At 45.9% G+C, this 16,997-nt stretch overlaps 1 protein-coding gene across 1 annotated transcript in view; it reads right to left on the bottom strand.

The window, feature by feature from the left end:
• The window catches only part of Hydin (HYDIN axonemal central pair apparatus protein), a 362,032-nt gene that overhangs the window by 142,259 nt on the left and 202,776 nt on the right, over nt 1–16,997 (bottom strand). The gene's annotated exons all lie outside the window — the stretch shown is intronic.

Raw genomic sequence — 16,997 nt, 5'->3', positions numbered from 1 at the left:
AGAGACGAACAGATGGGAAGGCTGGTTCTGCAGAGCGGCAGGTGCTGTTTTCTGGATATCAGAAAACATTCTGCATATTTCCCATGCTCTGGGAGGGAAAGAGATGAGCTAATGAGAGGCTAGGGACATGTTCAGGTGGCAACGCTCTTGCCTTGCAAGCATGAAGACATGGGGTCAGATGCCCAGCACCTACGCAAAAAGCCAGGTGGGCTGGCCCAAGTCTGTAATCCCAGCATGAGGGAAGCGTAGACAGGCAGGTCCCTGATGCTCACTGGCCAGCCAGCCTCACTAAATTGATAGGCTCGGTGAGAGAATCTTTCTCCAAAAATTAGGTAGAGAGTGATTGAGGACAACATCTGACACTGAACTTTGACCCATATGTACACACACACATATTCATGTACACACCCACACAAACATGTTTACATATCCTACCCCCAACACTCAAATTGAGGATCAAAGGGAAGCTGGCGTGTATGGACTCCTGAATGGGACCCAGCACAAGACGAGGGTGTGGCAGGCCAGAAGGAAGTCAGTCCAGGAAAACTGGGGGCCGTACAGGCCTTGGGAATGCTTCCATCAGCTTGAGCAGCTGCTCTGCATTATGACTGCATCAGCTGAAACTCCCACCAGACAAAATCATCTCCAAAACGACCATCAGTTTAAACTTCCTCCAGCCACGGAGGAAGCTACCCTCTACCTCCCAACAGCATGTGGTCAGGGCCTATCTTAGTTTATCCAATGTGGTGGGTGTGTAACAACAGCCTCTTCACGTTGCTCCAGTTTCCATAGGCCAAGATCACTAATGAGCTGGAACACCTTTTCATTCTTTGTTGGGCTCTAATATTTCAGCTTCTGTGAACTTACTGCTCATCCTGTTCTTTCATTTCTAAATTCAATTCTGTGTTTTCCTTTAAGGCTATTCTTTAGTATGTATACTAATCATGTGAAGATAATATCATGCCAAAAATTTCTCTCAGCTTGTGACTTGTCTTCGCACGCCTCCTGTGTCTCTTTGATAAATAAAATAGCTCTCAAAGTCTAATGCCAAATTTTTGAATAGCCTCATTGTGGTTTTTTATCTTCAGAAATTCCCCATTATTTAGAAAGCACTATTCAATTTCTTACTTTTTCATCTCTTACACCTTCTTCAAATTTAAAAAATATTTTGACCTTCACATTTAAATTTTTAGCCCCTACGAAATTGTTTTCTTTATAGTGTAACTTTAGGAATGTAGTTTGGATCGTTCCTTTGTAGATAACAGATCATTCCGAGGACGCTTTCTGAATAGCAGCCCTCTGCTCTCAGTTCAATAATTCCATCTTTGTCATGACTTTATAAATTTACCATTCTGTTCCTGGACTCTACTCCATGCCTTTATTCTGTTGTCTCTACACAAAAGATACCTATTACTACTATATTTTCACATTTGAAGGGGCCTGGCTAATTTCAAACTTTAGCAATTTCATGTAAATTTTAAGATCAACTTGTCAGCATTCTGACTGAAACTGCATTGTGGGTACAGGTCATTTTGGCAAAAATGACATCTTTACTACGCTGTCTTCAAAGTCAGTGAAAAAGTGTGTCTCACAGTCACCTGTGTCTTTAGTAACTTTTAAAAAACATTAAAAAATGTGTGTGTGTGTGTGTGTGTGTGTGTGTGTGTCTGTCTGTCTGTCTGCCTGTCTGTCTGTTTGCTCTCACCCACCAGCCATGGCACGTGAGTGTGGAGGTCAGAAGACAACTTTGGGGTTTTGATTTTCTTCATCCACCTGTGGGTTCCAGGGATTGAACTTGTGTTGTTATGCCTGGTGGCCAGTGCCTTTACCGGCTGAGCCATCTTGCTGGCCATGGTATGCCATTTTCTTAAATTAAAAGTCCTTATTTCTTTTCAGACACTATACCTGGGCTCATTTTCCCTCCTCCTTAGGACAGCAGTGTTTTGCTGAGGGTTGCTGGGAATGCACAGGGCGGTTCTGTGGGTAAAGCCCATTTCTGCTGACCAGTTTATGGCGGCTCACGCTACTCTCTTCATTAAAATTCTCCTTTAGCTTGTGACATTTGGAAACTAAATCAAACTTCCCAGCTTGGTTCACACCCTCCCCGGTCTGCCTCACAGAAGTTTCTAGCTAAACATCGTTCTTTGTCTTCATGATGGGCTTAGGTCGAAACAGTCTTATTTTTCAATTGTTTCTTCCTTGCTTAATGTTTTTAAAGTAAATACTGTCATAGGTCAGATGGGTCTCCCTGAAATTCTTATGTTAAACCCATAATTCATGAAAACTCAGGAAATAACAGTATTCAGAGACAACATCTTGTTAGAGGTAACTAAATCAAAACATAGCCATTGGCTAGGCCTTATCCCAACATGGCTTGAATATTTCCAGGGAGAGGAAATTGCTTCGGTGCCTGTGGAGGGAAGGTGTTATGAAGACACTGGGAAGCTGGGAGTCGGCAAGCCGAGAGAGGCAGGAAGCAGGTCCTTCCCTCAAGTCCTCAGAAGGAACCAGCCTCAGCCACACCTTGATTTCGAGCTTCTGCCTCCAAAACTGGGAGAGACCAGAGACCAGAGTTCTGCTGTTGAGGCCACTGTCTGTGGAATCTTACTACAGCAGCCACAGTGTTAACGCCAACACTCGGGTTCTAGGAAGTGTTTCTGTGAGAAACCTCGTCAGCTCATACACGCCTTAAAACAAAGCAAAGCAACAACCAGACTGCTATTTTGCCCCAACAGGCTAGAGGAAATGGAAGTGTTCCCTGCTTGCCTTCTGTCTCCTGCAAGCCCCCTTCTTGGCATCTGTGGCTGCTTTCCTCTGGTTCCGTTACTGAGTCTATTTCTCAGCCTCTGAGGCTGAGTCCTCTACATTCTAATCTTGATCCTCCGAGGAGACTCACAGAATGTTAGTGTAAGCAAGCACATCATCCCGATTCTCCACGCTCCCCCTCTGCAGTCTGAAAACGGACCAAGACTGAGGGAGGGGTGGCCACAGGGCAGCAAGCTTCTTCCGCGCCCTCATGGGACCAAGCAGGAGTCAGACTTTTGTCCTTATTGTGGCCTCTTCCTGTCCCTTCCCGAAGTTCTTCAATGAAGACACAGGCCGTGAGGCTGAACGGTGTCACAAGGAGCTAAGATGCATGGTAGAGATTTACAGATCTGGCTAACAATCACAGGCACCATGGGCAATGATTCTTTTGTCGGCCCGGTCACCATGCCTCCCGCTGAAGGAGCCGGGGCCTCTGTTCTGCAGAATTCTCTACACGGAGAGGAGCTGTGTCACTGTGGTGCCGTCACCATCTTCTCCAGGCACAGACCTTTCTCTCCATCAGTATTCTTGGATGGTACCCTTCTCACTCACTGGCATTTTCACCTCCTCCCTTCGGCAGAAACTCCAGGCGCCAAACTCGGCTGTGCCCTTTCCAATCCGTCTCTACAATACCCCTGGGGCTGGCTACAGAGCATTTTCTGAAATTGCCAGGGTCTTAGGTGGTCTATCACCTGGAACATGGGAGCCAGCTTCAGGGTCTTACATGCTCATCTGTCCTCCTTGCTCTCCTGGAAGTGAACACCAGGGCTATTTTGATTTGCTTGCTCTTGCTTTTGACTTTCTGCTCTCATCAATTTGATTTTTAAATAGGACAATATGGTTTTTTTTTCTCACCCAGTGTTTACAAATTCAACCCAAATGCTTAAGAGTGAGGGTCTGTGTGGTTGTCTGATTAGCATAGGGGTTACCCACATGAAGTGCCAGAAGCAATGGCCAGCTGTGAGTGGGACCCTTGCTCCCCGAGGCTAGGGAAGCAGTGGACGGGCACAGGCTTCTTCTATATTTTGTTAGCACACACACATACTCTTTCAGAGTTCTTTTTTTTTTTGATGGTGAACAGGTTGAGAACATGCAAGAGGGGACTGGAGAAACTCTAAGATGACCACCATGACTATCACATCAAGCACTGCCATTTCTGAGTACTATTATGGGGTGGGCTTTTAAAAAAAAAGTTCTATGGAAAGGACACATGTGCTGCTTGGTGTCATGTGTCCAGCACCCCAACATTCTGCATTGGTAACAGGGAAGCAGAAAAATGCCCCCTCCCCCTGTTGCTTATTCCCAGGTCCTGGGACACCCAGGGTTCCTAGGGACTTTTGTCTGCAGTCAGCCAGGCAAATCCTTGGTCCTTATCTGAACCAGGACAGTAGTCACTTGGGGGTGTGATGTCACTAAATGTACCCTGTAGGTACTCCTATAGAGCCCCACCCAGAGTCTCCAGTGCAGTGGACATCATCTCTTCTATCTGGAGCCAAGTGACCAAACACTGACCCCACCCCAGAGACTCTGAGCATCCTCACTGGGTTTCTACACTGGGCGATATTTGCAATGTGCAGAGTGGAGAACCAAGTGATTTCAGACTGGAACAGCCGTAGCCAGGGGTTTTCATGATCCCTGTCTACACAGGCAAGGACTACTTCCTACCTAATCTCTCTCTCTCTCTTCCTCCCTACCTTTCACCTCCCTCCTAACCCCCTCCCATCCCAATGTTCTTATTTTGGTGACTTGTCTGTATTACTTTGGTTTTATTGTTAAAAACCACAGCAATAATATTTCCTAAATAAGCTCCATATAAACAAGCCTGACAGGAAGAAAGGACTGTATCATATCATCTTTAATAGAGTTATATGTGTGTCTTCCATGCTTGTCTATGCATAGACCGGGAGGAGTCTATCTTTGTATTCCCACAGCACGTGGTCCAATGTCTGGGCAGAGTCTCTGCAGAAGGCATATTTAAACCAAGAGTGGAATACTGCAGTTAAATATACAGAACAAGGAACTGGGATGTGTCGGTAGGAGACAATGGTTAAGGCCAGGGCTTTGTGGTCAGTTGCGTCTATCATGGTAGTCTTAGTTTTGGGGGGTGCCATTTATTTTGACTCCCCGGGGTTGTTGGATGACATGTTGCACATGTTGTCTAGTACATGAGAAGTACTCAGTTCTATTTATTGCTTTTGGTCAGAAACCTTCTGGAACCTTCCTCTCACTGCTAATATCACCATATTGAGGGTCTGACTTCATGCAGCTGTCTACAGGAAATATTTCTGACTCAAGACATTTTCTCTGGGCTCTGGAAAGCTGTTTAAAAGAGCTTTTTCTCATAATAGAGATGTGAATTCATTCCCACTGGATTGGTGGTCTTACCCTATGACCTCAGAAGCAGGCATGCTGTATTTCATAGGAAACATCAAAACTGCAGAACCAGAAAATGTGACGGTGCCTTAGCAGTTCCCAGGGCTCCATGGTGACAGGGCTGTGCTGGGGGGAGGGGGTGTCTCACAGAAACTTGCTTTCCCCGTGTCAGAAGGGGCTTCTGGCTTGTCATCTCTCCGGAACACTGGTGAAGTGGTCTTGCCCCTTAAGTACCCTTCCAAGCAGGTGGCATCTAATTTTAGAACTAGATGTCCATGTGGCATAGGACCAGTAAGGGAAACACAGTGGGTCCTGTCAGTCATTGTGGAGGACATCTTTGTTCTCTTCTGCCTGGCACCCGCCCTCCTCTTCCCTGTTCAAGAGCTTTATCCTCCCATAGCTGCCCAGTTTGCAGTTTGCTAAGGCAGCAACAGGAAAATAATGTATTAGGAGGAGACTGCAGCCCCCAGTCCCATTGGACTCATCTTTGGATTTCAAAATCTATCATCCTGCTTTAGAAACAAGCCAGCGAGGAATGAGCCAGGAGAAGGGGCTGGGACGGCATAAATACCAGCCTCAAATGTTGCCCAAGACAAGCTGGCCACTATTCTGTTTGCCCTTTGGGACCATTCGCCCCTCCCTCCTCACAGGTACCTTCTTAGAGCCCAGGGGCCGACTGTTTATTGTGTCCAATCCAGACTATTCTCTGGGAGGTAAAAAAGAGTAGGCATGCTTGCAGAAGCTTAAAGGGCTCTGAGAAGTGCCACACTGGAAAAGGAAAGAGGGTATTGATGGAAGGGACCACAGCTTACGTCAGCAAGGGGTCCCCGGAGCCCTCCAACCTCAGGGGCCTCTTTGTGTTCAGAATGGCCTCAAATTGATTTCAGGAGAAAATATCTCAATGCAGCCTCTGGGACACCACTTCTCAAATGTGGCTTGGTAGCAACTTGGCAAAGGTGCCCTTCTTGTTTTCTATAAAGATGTGGCTGCTAACGGTTGGCTTTTGCTGAATGTGTGATTGTAGCATGAATCTTAAAAGTTCTTATTAATAAAATCAAACCCGAGGCCAGGTACTGGGGTGAACACTGGAAGGTCAGAGAGACAGAACAAGCCACAGCTATCTCACCTCACCTGGTCAACTTCTCAGCTGGTCCTGTTTCCTCAGACTTCTCTGAGTCCTCATCCAGAATGAATCCCAGCTGAACTGTGCTGCTTCAAAGCCTGAAAGCTTAACCAGCCACATGCTTAACCAGCCAAATGCTTAACCAGCCAAATGCTTCTAGTTTCTGGTCCTCACGCCTTATTTACCTTTCTGCTTTCTACCATCACTCCCTAGGATTAAAGGCTTGCTTCCTGGGATTAAAGGCATGAGTTACCATGCCTGGCTCTTTCCAATGTGGCCTTGAACTCACAGAGATCCCAGATGGATTTCTGCCTCTGGAATGCTAGGATTAAAGGCGTGTGCTATCACTGCCTAACTAGTGGCTTTTCTGTTCTCTGACCCCAGATAAGTTTATTAAGATACACAATATTTTGGGGAACACAATACCACCACATGTGATGGGGGATGATACTGTTCTGAAAGCACTCTGGGCACCTATGGACTCAGTTTTCATCTAATCCCTGGATGGAAGGACCTTTATTATTCTCATTTCACTCATGAAAGCTGAGACTTAGAGACAATCAGCCACTGCCTAAGATCATATGGGCCAAGAAGGACTGGAGGTGTAGCTCAGTGGTCCATCATGTCTTTACCATGCACAAGGCCTGGGTCCAGTGCTTAGCATCTCACCACTCCATCTCAAGTAAAACATCTGCTGATGCGGGGATGGGGGTGGGGGTGGGGGAGTCAAGTACAAGCCTGACTCTGAGTTGGCTCTTAACTAGCATATTGAATTGCTTTGGGGCAGCTGAAGCCTAGGCATTACCCCTGAGGGATTTAATAAAGCTGTAATTGGGCCCTCAGACAGAGCAAGGAACTGTTTCTAATCATGGATCTGGCTCGTTTAACTACATAGAAGGATATTGGGGAGGCCAAGGAAGCCACACACTGTATATGATCTACCTGTATTTTTAAATTGTGAGTGAAGCTGAATTAAAAACCGGACTAAGTTGTCCGGTGGAGAAAATCCCAACACTGCATAGCATCCAGGCTGTGACATGGTTACTACTCATCAATTTTAGTCAGATCAACAGTGACAGAGAGCAGATTGATTAAAAATTGTGTAAAATTTGGTGAGGAATGGGGCATGAGGAAGTTTAAAGTTGCAGGCACTATGGGTGTTGTGAAAGCAGTTGTAAGTTTTAAAGAAATCAATGCCATTAAAGAGAATCCTTGCACTCTGCACTAGAGAATAAGAAAGGTGCCTCACGAGAGCAAAATTCCCACCCACTGAAAGCTCCACCTTGTGAAGATGCAAATTCATCCTAAAGGAGAGTGACTGAGCTGTGACTGCTATTGGGGGGTTCCCCTACTCTTAATCTACCACCCACGAATTTCAGTCACCAAGGTGTACAGAGTTACTACAGATGTGGTAGGAGGAGACCAGATGATAGCTCAGGCTGGCAGTAGTACTTGGTAGCTTCAACTTCTTGTGCTGATTTTTTTTTAGGCATGCAAAATCCAGGAGTTACAGGGTTACAGGAGGCTTGAACCAATGATCCAAAAAGAAAAGAAAAAGAAAAAAAAAAAAAAAAAAAAAAAAGAACCACAAAAAACCAACTGAGGCTAGGAACGTGTAATATCATTGAACTCTCTGAAAGGAGGCCCTGAGGGGCCATGTTTGAACCTGTTAAGGTGAAGGCCAAGTTGCAGTGTGGACCCCAGAATGGCAGAGAAGGCAGAACTATGGGGTATCTGCCAAGGACACTGAAGACATAGAGTAGAGCTGGCCCAAGAAAGAGTCTACATACACTGCAGGCAGCGGAACTAGAGGGATTGCCCAAGTCCACTGGAGCTCAGATGGCATCACCATGAGCCCCGGATGTTAGACATGGAGCCGGAGCGGTTGTCATTTGCTTGGCCATGTTTCAGTCTGATGTGGGGCCAATCTTTCCTTGGTCTCCTCTCATTTACTTCCCTTGTGAATGGGAATGTTGATTAAAGGCTATTGTATACTGGACACATGAAACCTATTTTTAAATTTTATGGCATGGGCTGACAAGAGTTTGTCTTGAATCTCAGAAGAGATGTTGGACTTTGAACTTCAGAACAGTGTTGGGAGTGTTAAAATTAAAACTGGGAACTATCAGAGTCTGACTAAATGTACTTTGCATTATGCGATGAATAAGAGACTTTGGTGGCCAGGGATGGGATATTATATTTTAAAGTGATGTGTCTGGGTGTCATGTGGAGAAGGGGTATGGTGTTTAATCTTGTGATGGTGAATCTTCATTGTCACCGTCACTGGCTGCAGGATCATCTAGGACACACATCTCCGGGTAAGTTTGTAAGGACAGTTCCAGAGGAGTTTAACTGAGCAGTGAAGACCCACGTGTGGGTGGCACAGTGCTATGGGCTAGGGTTCCAGACAGAATGAAAAAGCACACAGCACTGGCACTCATCTCTCTGATTCTTGACTGAACATGCAGTGTGACCGGCAGCTTCACATGCCTTGTCATGCTGGACCGTACCCCCTCAAACTGTGAGTTAGAGCAACCCTTTCTTCTTCACACTGCTTTGCCAGCATCGTGTCACAGTGATGGGACAATTAACAACTCCTGCTTTGCTCTTCATGAATGCAGCCTGGTATAAGAAGAGGATTTTCTATACTTTTCCAGGAGATACGGATTTCTGGGTCTATCATCTTGGTGTCTGAGGATTCTTTGCCTCCAATACTTTATGATTCTGTGGGGGAGGCTGCACTTGCTACAGGTCCATAGAAGAGTGGAAGGGGGCCTAGAGAGCCTAAAAAACAGCCACTAAGGTGGAAGGGCTCAGCATGTCTTAAGGACACGTTTCATGGAAAATATTAGTTTTCTCTCTAACTGGACTCTCGCACCAGACCCTTTTTCCTTTGTTCTTATATGAGACGTGAGGGCTAACTTAGAAGGAAATGTATTCCCAAACAACAGATATGCTTTAAGTGAGTAAGAATTGCCTACAAAACCATGCATATACACATGCACATGCACAGATGCGTGCGCGCGCGCGCGCACACACACACACACACACACACAATCTATATACCCTGCAGGTGACTAGGCATCTTCATACCTGTCTACACAAGGAAAAGAAGCTCACACTTTTATTTTCATTCCTCTCACTAGCCACAGAGCTCAGAAGAATTCTAATTGGAAAGGAAAAATCATGAAACTTCCATTAGGATTCGAAATCACCCCCATTATACAGGCTAAGAATTCAGGACACAGGGTTACATGGGTTAGAAGGACAGAGCTGTGTCTGGTTCTGTAGCCCCAGACCCCCAGCTACCATGAATCTAGTACATCGTGGAACAGTTCTATTTTCAAGCAAAAGAAATCGAGGGATGATAAAGACAGAAGGAAACATCCAGAGAATTCGACTTCCTCTCTCCTCTCCCCTCACTGCAGACTGTCTATCTCCTTTCCCAATTACCTTGAATGACTGGTGCTCAGGCCTGACAACTCAATGTGAAAACAATGTGTTCTGTGGCTGCGACACTTGGTTCCCTTAGGCTCTCATATTTGATTTATTCATAATCTAATTTGGAAATGAAAAGCCCGAGTGGTCTGTGGAGACTACTCAGGCCCCGTTCTCTGAGTCTTAGTGCTGGCTCAGCTTTGTGGCTGAGACCAGGTAGAGTTGTACCTCAGGTTATGACTCCCTGGCGTCTGTATCTCCTGTCTGGTCTCTCAAAAGCAAAGGTCAAGTCAAGGACAGGCATTTCCTTGATCCTTACTTATATGTCCTTTGAAGCATCTTGTTCTTGTCAAGCTGTTCAGAGAGGCTGAAGAGACACACCCAATGGAAGACTCATCTCTGCAGTGACAGCGATGGTAGCAGACCCCAGGCCCTTGTCAGTATCCTTACTACACGTACATGTATGACGGACTATCATTCTTCACAGACAATCTAGAATACTGTCATGGGCACTGACTCACGTGGACCAGCATGTGGCTAAGGCAGTGACTAGTATTTCCTGATTCTGAGTATTTATTTGGCATACTTGTCCATTTTGTTTATTCATTTGTTTTAGAAGCATCACTATGATGATGATGATGATGATGATGATGATGATGATGATGTGTGTGTGTGCACATTGTGGAGGGCAGAGGCTAACTTTCAGGACTTGGTTCTCTCCTAGCTCTGTGGGATCTAGAGAACATCAGTCTTACTTGGCACCTGCTTTTACTCACTGAACTCTAGCACCAAACCCTTTTTTCTTTGTTCTTAGATGAGGCATGCGCGGTGCACATGCACACACACACCCATACACGCGCGTGCGCGCACGCACGCGCACACACACACACACACACACACACACACACACACACACAATCTATATACCCTGCAGGTGACTAGGCATCTTCATACCTGTCTACACAAGGAAAAGAAGCCCACACTTGTATTTTCGTTCCTCTCACTAGCCACAGAGCTCAGAAGAATTCTAATTGGAAAGGAAAGGTTAGTGTTGATATGTCTGATAAAGTGACCTTTAACCAGTGGGTTTTTGTTGCTGTTTTTGTTTTTTCTTCTGATGGTGCACACAGAGACTTTCTAGAAGGCAGGTGGCATTTTTGGTTCTGTTATATGTGACATTTATGCCTTGAGCTTTTCTATTTGGCGGGTGCCAGGAAGCTGACAGAAAAGAGCCTTAAACAAGTTATGAAAAACCGCCTTCCTCTCTCTGCAGTAACCCAGGAGGGGGTGTTGATTAGCTAAGGAGAGAACCAGGCTTCAGGGCTCCAGAGATGACAGAGAGGATGTACTTGCCAGCTTCATGGGGATTGAGGCATTCTGGGAGGATGAATGCCGAGCTATAAGTACAGGTGTGATGTACACCGAGAAGGTGGAGGTACCAATGCCTGTGGCATGGACTCTGACTTGGGCAGGAGTTTCAGAGGTGGCTTTCCTGAGGAAGAGCACAGAAGCTAAGTCTTGAGGATGGACCAGGAGGAAGCTAGGGGAGAATAGGGAAGGGCCTTCAGCAGGGAGGGGGTAGCTGGACAGGAGCAGCTCTGGACGGGACAGAAGCTGGTACATTAAATAAACAGAAGATGTCACTGTGGTGTATGCAGGGAGGAAAGCCAACTAGAAGGAGCTCAGGGGTAAGCTCAGGCTAAGGCTCACTGAATATCATCCCAAGTATAGGGGTAAGCTCAGGCTAAGGCCCTCTGAATATCATCCCAAGTATAGGGGTAAGCTCAGGCTAAGGCTCTCTGAATATCATCCCAAGTATAGGGGTAAGCTCAGGCTAAGGCTCTCTGAATATCATCCCAAGTATCGTGTACTTGGTTCTGAAGGGCACAAGTGACTTGAGTCATTACAGACTTAAGCCGGGGGGACATAGTCTCATCACCAGGACCCTGAACAGAGATGAGACTGTGGTGCACGTGTGGAAGCCGAGGGCCCAGTAAGGGCTGTCACAGTCACCCACATCACAGGTGATGGGGAATAAAATAGAGCAGTGGGAACGAACAAGGGGTTTTTAGAAGGAAGCACAGGTGGGTTTGATGTAGTGGGTGGGGTTTGGACGAAGAAGAATTCTTCCTGGGGAATAGCTATGCCATGCACTGGGACAGGGAGCCCTGGAGGAGAGGGAGGGTGGGGATGGACCAGAACTACCGTGCAGCATGTTGGACATGAGCCACTTGGGAGGCAGCCAAGGGAAGACATCAAGAGTGCGCTGAACTTAGAACTGTAGCAAAGGGGACCAGAGCCAGCAGGAGAAGGGGACTGAAGGTACCGGGGGACCAATCACTGAGGGGGGCGGGGATCCTACTCCAGTGTAGTGATTATTGGCAGAGCTGAGAAGGCAGGGTGGAGGGATAGGAAGAACAGCAGGGGCATATGGAATCTGCAAGTCAAGAAAAGAATGACCAGTGGCGCACACCTTTAATCCCAGCACTTGGGGGAAGCAGAGCCAGGCGGATCTCTGTGAGTTTGAGGCCAGCCTGGTCTACAAAGTGAAATACAGGACAGGCACCAGCTACACAGAGAAACTCTGTTTCAAAAAACAAACAAACAAACAAACAAACAAACAAACAAACAAAAAACATTAAAAAAAGAAAAAAGAAAAGAATGACCAACCACTGTTTAAATTCCCCATGGAGCACCGGGCTGTTACACACAACCACCAGCCCACCTCTGCAGATGCATCCTCTGTTGCTTCTTCTCCCCAGGGAAAGCCAAGCTCTCACCATGCTGCTGCCCCACTTTCTGACCCCTCCCCAAATCCATTCTCTCACCAGGCCAGTTTTGTTTAAAGATCCACCCTGTTCTCAGCTTCCTCAGCCTCCGTGGTCCACAAGTCACTACCCTTGCTGTGAGGTGTGTGGCCACGACAGTGACAAGCATATCACCCTCCTGGTTTGGGGAGGGAACAGGAAATGTGGCTCAATTAGCCTGATCAGAATGACTCTTCCCGAGGCATTCAGAGTCTGGAATGCTGGTAAGCCACTCAGAGACTGGGAAAACGCTGAGCTACGAATGAGGTCAACACGTGACGGCCAGCAGAGTGAAGGGACAGAGGACTCGTCTGTGATGATGGCATTATATGAATTTGCCTCAAGCCAGGCTAGGGCTAGACTGATCCTGGCTCTGCCTTTTGAGTTCTGTTCAAGGTGCAGGTTTCTGTGACTTGCAAGTCCAGTGACTCAGAACGCTCTCCTGCTTCTGCTCTGGGACATGTGAATGTGACATCTCAGGGCATGGTTACCTCCTTCCTCCGAACATGTCACTGCAGTGTGTCCCATGGTTTCCACATCAGCTTCCCCCACTAGCCCCATGTTCATGGCCTTGATGGGACAGTTGAGTTATTTATCAACTCTCGCCCAAATGACCCTTTGAATGAACAAATGAATTATAAGCAAATAACCAATATCAAGAGACAAGAAGATACCGAAGAGAGAAAGAAAATGGTTAAATATATGCTTGAACCAATGAAAAATTGAATGTATCATATTCAGCACTGGCCAAGTACATTTTTAAAAATGTCATTATTTTAATTATGGAAATGGCCTCTCAAAAAGTAAAAAATAAATAAAGCGTGCCCTTGCTCCCAGATGGAATAAGCTCATTTAGCTGTGCTACATCAGAATAATTTCACAAAATCTGGTATTCAAAGTGTATTAGGTCAGGTTGGCTGATTTTTCCATAATTATTTTAAATGTTCATCTACAGAATTTTATTCCAAACCCAAACAGTCCCATGGCATTTAATGAGCAGGCTTCAAGGCTCAGGCCCAGGACTGGCTGCCAGCTTCAATGAGACACTGGGCCATTGCTAGATGTCTACGGAAGACATCCAGAGCAAGCCTTCGTTACCATGGTAACGTGCACAGGCAAGAAAAGGGCCGTTGTCATATATGAAATGAGGATTATGTACTGGAAGCCCTGACGAGCCACTAAGGACATAATAAGAGGTCTCCTCAGTTGGAGTGGCTGCACACCCTCCACAGCTGAACACTGAGCTGTCAAAACATGCAGGAAGGAAGTACACATTACTCCATCAGTCCTGGCCATAGCCTAAGAAGAAAATGAGGTCCTCACCATCTCCCTCTATTTTCTAACTCTGTGCATGTCTAGACATATAACACATGTTGTCCAGAACAGAAACCCATCCAAATATTCAGAACAAGCCATATAAAGCTCAATAGGGGCACACACTCAACGTAGAGTCCACACTTTGGGTTTGGAATACTTATTGGGAAAACTCTAAAGGTCAATGAGATGGTTCATCAGGTTAAGGCACCTGCTGATGAGCCCGATGACCTGAATTTGATCCTGGGGCTCACACAGAAGGAGAGCTCCAATCCCGTAAGTGTACCCTGATCTCCACGTGTATGCTATGGCATGCACCCCACCCTAAAGTAAATAAAATGAAAACAAAACTCTAGGGGCAGGGGGGCAAAGCTTGGTCAGTAAAAGTGTTTGCCACACAAGTGTGAAGACCTGAGTTTGATCACCAGAACCCACATAGAAAGCCTGATATGGTAGCACGTGCTTGTTATCTTAGCATACAGAAGGATGAGAGGCTCACTGGCCAGTCAGACTAGCTCCAGTGAGAGACTCTGCCTCAAAAAAAAAAAAAAAGACACCTGCAGAACAATGAAATTAGGCCCATAGCTCTCATTCATCCTGTACAAAAATCAATTCAAGAACCGGGCGGTGGTGGCGCATGCCTTTAATCTCAGCACTCAGGAGGCAGAGGCAGGCGGATCTCTGTGGGTTCAAGGCCAGCCTGGTCTACAGAGTGAGTTCCAGGAAAGACTCAAAGCTACACAGAGAAACCCTGTCTCAAAAAACAAAAACAAACAAACAAACAAAAAATCAATTCAAGCTGGATCAGATGTTAATTTAAAACCTAAAGCATAGAAACTCTAGAAGGAGAACACATCAGGACACAGTTCTAGGCAACAGATCTTGGAACGGAAGCCGAATAGCACAGGAAACCACTCCAAGCATTGACAAAGAGACTGACACCAATGGAATAAAAAAGCTTCTGTATAGCAACATGTCCGCCTGCCCCTCCCTCACCCCGTCTCTCTCCCCCCACAACACAACAGCCAACCAAACCTTCACAGACGAAGTGGACAGAACTGGAGACACTCTGTGCCAGTCATGCCTCAGACAAGGGTTAGTATCTATCTAGACTATATAAAGAACTGAAAAAGTTAAACACCAGAGAAGCGGAGTTGCCAAGCAATAAATGGGACAATGACCTGAAGAGGACAGTGTTCAAAAGAAGAAATACAAACGGCCATTCGGTGTTTGAAATAGTGTCCACAACTTTTCTCCACTAGGGAAATACAAACTAACACTGCTCTGACAGGACCGGAGGATGTCCCAGCAGCCGAGAGCCTAGCGAGGGACGAGAGAGGATGGAATAAAAGAGGCTTTAAGGGAGGGAGGTGGCGAATACAAATAGTGCAAAGTAAAGGGGGTACAGTGGGAAAGAAAGGCCGGGAGATGGGGACGGTGAGGAGGAGGAACCAACCAAAATGAAGTATGTATCAAAACGCCATACGGAAACCCACTGGAAGCTAGTTCTTTTGAATATAAAATGTCATGTAAGCACATATTTTCCCATGTTTATTCATTGCCAATACTTTATTGACATTATAATTATTTCTCCCTTTCCTTATAAGCTAACTTTAAAACTTACAAATTAATTTAAAAAACCATGGTGGATGGTGCCTGAGGAACAAGACCCAAGGTAGTCCTCTGGCTTCCACATGCATGTGCATATATGTGCATACATGTGCATGCACACCTGTACACACACATGGAGCTGCAGACACATGGACATGCACACACACATACACAGGAAACTCTGTAGCCAATGAAACAGAAACAAAAATAAGTGGGGCAGCATCAAACTCCAAAGGCTTTGCACAGCAAAGGGAAAGATCAACAGAGCGAAGAGGCCATCCATGGAGTGAGTGAAGCTCACCAGCTATAGTACTGAGAAGGGGTAATTTCCAAAACCAGTGAGCAACTCTTACTATTCAATAGCCAAACCAAATCCCCAAAGCCCCAAACTAATGGGCCCATTTAAAACTGGGTTAAGGGTTTGAACAGACATCTCTCCAAAGACATACACATCGGGAGCAGTTACAGCCAACCCTTCAGCATCAGCCATCATCACAGAAATGCAAATCACAGCCCGGGTGGGCGATCCCCTCACAGCTGTTAGAGAAGTGTTAGTGTGGTGAGCAGAGCATGCTGTTGCCAGGAGGCACCATGGCGCAGTTGCCATGGAACTGAGTACAGAGGCTTCTCAAATGAAAAGAGACCTGGGGAAGCAGTTCCATGCTAAAGCGCTTGTCTGGCACACCTGGAACTCTGGGTCCCACCCCCAGCATTAAAAATATGTAAATAAAACCACCATCTAATCCAGCAGTCTCAACTTGGGTGTTTATCCAACAGGATTAAAATCAGGATCTCGAGGTCTGTTCCTTGCAGCATTATCCCCAGAGATAAGCCTTTCAAACAACCCAAACGCCAACACAATGTGTAAATAGGATGGAGCGTTTACATACAACAGAGAGGAATATCACTCAGCTTTTACAGATGGAAATTCTGCGCATGTGTAAAACATGAGGATGTGATGCTTATCACTCAGCCATGACCCTGAGTCAACTTTTAACTTCCTTTAGGAGCCTCTATACTGTTTCCCACAGGGATGACATCATCGTCTCTTCCTGGTGTCTAGAGTTCCAGTTTCTCCAGATCTTATCAACAGTGTTGTTGTTTCTTTTAAAATAGCCATTCTATTATTCGTCTAAAATAATCAGATTCATAAATCAAAGAATGGAATGGTGATTGCCTAAGTTTGGGGAAGAGGAGAATGGGTACCAACAGGCATAAGGCTTTCGTTAGGTAAGAAATGGTCAAGTTCTGGAAGTCTGCTATAGAGCATCACACCTGGTGTCCCTGTGCACTTGACATTCGTTAAGAGGGTAGATCTCACGTGACATGTTCTTAGCATGTGAAGAAATCAGTTAAAAACTCTGCAACGACTTTTTACTGACAGACTTCCAGTGCACTAGCCACTAGATTTCAACAGAAAAGTAAGCTTTTTTTTTTTTTTTCGGTTTTCCGAGACAGGGTTTGTCTGTGTAGCTTTGCTCCTTTCCTGGATCTCACTCTATAGACCAGGCTGGCCTCGAACTCAC

The sequence above is a fragment of the Peromyscus leucopus genome, chromosome 5, assembly GCF_004664715.2.
Source record: "Peromyscus leucopus breed LL Stock chromosome 5, UCI_PerLeu_2.1, whole genome shotgun sequence".
Classification (NCBI taxonomy): Eukaryota; Metazoa; Chordata; class Mammalia; order Rodentia; family Cricetidae; genus Peromyscus; species Peromyscus leucopus.
Note: the sequence above shows the minus strand (reverse complement) of the source record. Positions and strands in the feature narration are given on the sequence as shown.